The 2,610-nt window shown below is 42.5% G+C and overlaps 2 non-coding genes and 1 pseudogene across 2 annotated transcripts; 2 read left to right on the plus strand and 1 right to left on the minus strand.

The window, feature by feature from the left end:
* Nucleotides 1-714: 714 nt before the first annotated feature.
* trnal-cag (transfer RNA leucine (anticodon CAG)) lies at nt 715-797 on the plus strand. The gene has a single exon. It is a non-coding gene; the product is annotated as a tRNA-Leu (tRNA).
* A 229-nt stretch (nt 798-1,026) lies between these two features.
* trnas-aga (transfer RNA serine (anticodon AGA)) lies at nt 1,027-1,108 on the plus strand. The gene has a single exon. It is a non-coding gene; the product is annotated as a tRNA-Ser (tRNA).
* Nucleotides 1,109-1,434: 326 nt separating this feature from the next.
* On the minus strand, nt 1,435-1,553 carry LOC139401699 (5S ribosomal RNA; annotated as a pseudogene).
* Nucleotides 1,554-2,610: the final 1,057 nt, after the last annotated feature.

Raw genomic sequence — 2,610 nt, forward strand, 5'->3', positions numbered from 1 at the left:
TCCAGTTGAAAAATAAATGACTTAAGGTAACGTAAGTGACACCTAGTTAATATGAGTAGTGAATAACTATCGTATTTTTAATATTCTGCAAAAACAGCTAGTTGATGAGAGGCTGAAAGAGAATTGCAAGAATCGTGCAATAATCACAGGCGGGCCACAAACAGGCAAATAACAAAAAGCATCTCGGAACGCACAACTCGTCGGTCGTTGTCAGTGGATTGAATTGGCGGGAAGAACAAAAATATCGTCTGCAGGGGAATCGAAGTCGCCGCATCTAATGTCAAGTCACAGGTGAGCTGCCTTGTTAAACCCTAAAAATAAATAATAACACGATTGCGTTGAAATGACCCATTAAGCCATTTGTTAGGATTTCCCCCATGTGGACCTGTTGTCACTCTTACCCTGCTGGTTGCTGATATTTCCAGACACTTTTTCGGTCTTATCTGAGGAATTTTATCATTTATATCAGAATGGCCATATTCTGAGGCCAGTTTAGCGCTCATTCAATGACGATTTACTACTCTTTCCCATTGAAGGCAATATTGAGGTTAAATCAATGACTGGACTTTTTAATTGATAAAAACAAATGACTATTGAAAGTGCAAGTCAGTATCGTGCATAATTGTACTGGTCTCTGTGGTGATTTTAGAGTGTTGTCCATATTTCTATATTTACCGCATAATCTTTAACCCGATACCCAGTGACTGTGCTGTAGTCAGGATGGCCGAGCGGTCTAAGGCGCTGCGTTCAGGTCGCAGTCTCCCATGGAGGCGTGGGTTCAAATCCCACTTCTGACAGTTGTTTAGTGCCTCTCAGGAGTCATGCTGCTCAGCAGTAATAATAAGAATCATGAAATAACCATTCATAATAAACACTCTCAAATGCAGACCTGGAGCTGAGTAAAGATAAAGGTTAAATAATAAAACAGCATTATAATCAGTTACTGCATTATCTTTCAGTTGTTAAATTATCACTTTCTGTAGGCTATGCCTGTTGACCCATTCACTCCTAACAAGCCTGTTTTCTTTTGTCGTGGCCGAGTGGTTAAGGCGATGGACTAGAAATCCATTAGGATCTTCCTGCGCAGGTTCGAATCCTGCCGACAACGAAAATGCATTTTTTTGACCCCTCCGGAGGTCAACGGGGAATAGGGGGATTTTTTTGGGGGGGAGGGCAATCAGGCAAAACATTGAAGGGATTTTACAGGACCCTAATGGACTACAGACATTGACAGTCTCCTAGCCTAAAAACAAATGCTGAATGCACTGCCTAGATTTTGAGGGAAACGCACTGTCCATTATTTGATTTGATCAGGGCATGGCAGGGAAGCACTAACAAACTGCAGTCCAATAAAAAGACACAACATTATTAGGGTGATAAATAAAAGGGAGTTGCTCCACGCATGACACAAGAGAACCCTCTGCTGGAGCAAAACGCTTACAGCACCCGGTATTCCCAGGCGGTCTCCCATCCAAGTACTAACCAGGCCCGACCCTGTGTAGCTTACGAGATCAGACGAGATCAGGCGTATTCAGGCTGGTATGGCCATAAGCGAAAGGCATTCTCTTGGTACACTATATAAAGTCAACGTGTCGCTTACTCTTAGGGGGACAGAGAAATGTCCACCTTGTGACACACACTGAAAAAGCTCAAACCTAGCTTACATTTCCAGCCCATATATTTCACTCTTGTGGGGGGAAAAAGGGCATATCCTAGGTTCATACTTATGACAACTTCATAGACTAGGGCCCTATAAAATACGGTGCGCCCAAACGGAATCACGAAATACAGGTATTAAACCGAAATTCAACAATATTCAAAAATTCTTTGAACTAAGGAGGAAATCAACTCAATGCCTTCAACTTGTTAGAAAATCCATTCATTTGCCCAAGTGAATCATAAGACATGAACAAAATGCATCAGCGATTCGTATTTCCACGCAACTTTCAGAAACTGCACAGGACTGCCCAGTTTCTGTGCGCATGCGTGCGGAGCGAGCGCATGTCTACACTTTGTGTAGCCGTTAGAGATGAGGCTAATGATAACCTTCTTGTGGTAGAGAAGGAAAGGCTTCCCACAAAAACCTTCTCAATCAAATGTTAACTTCAAAGTGGCCTTTGCCAGCCTGGCAGAATTATATCATGATTATTTGCATCAATCCAGTGGCCATTTGTTTTGCAAACTCCGCAATCACATGAGCGCTACAGCAACACCGCTTAACCAAACAAAGGTCTCTTCCTGGTGCACACTTGCCTAAAAAAGGGTAACTACACCCCAAAATCGACATCTCTTCTGTTTTCAAAAGTGGTTCCCTGCTAGGGTTTTAAACGTTGTCGTGGACATAGAACATCCAATCGTGTTATATTTCTATTAAAAATGTGTACTTTTGAGAGCGAAAACCTGCAGAAGCAGAGACAAACGGTCGACCGGGAAATGTTAACGGAGAATAGGGGGATTGTTTTTTTTGGGGGGGGGGAGAGATCAGGCAAAACATTGAAGGGATTTTACATGAACATTAGCCAGCTAAATAAAGTTAGCAAGATGCTGCTACACTTGACTTGATTTGTTCATGTTTAGCAACTCCCAATTAGCGCATTCCTCTAGGACAGG

The sequence above is a fragment of the Oncorhynchus clarkii genome, unplaced genomic scaffold (genome assembly GCF_045791955.1).
Source record: "Oncorhynchus clarkii lewisi isolate Uvic-CL-2024 unplaced genomic scaffold, UVic_Ocla_1.0 unplaced_contig_1078_pilon_pilon, whole genome shotgun sequence".
NCBI classification, from domain to species: Eukaryota; Metazoa; Chordata; class Actinopteri; order Salmoniformes; family Salmonidae; genus Oncorhynchus; species Oncorhynchus clarkii.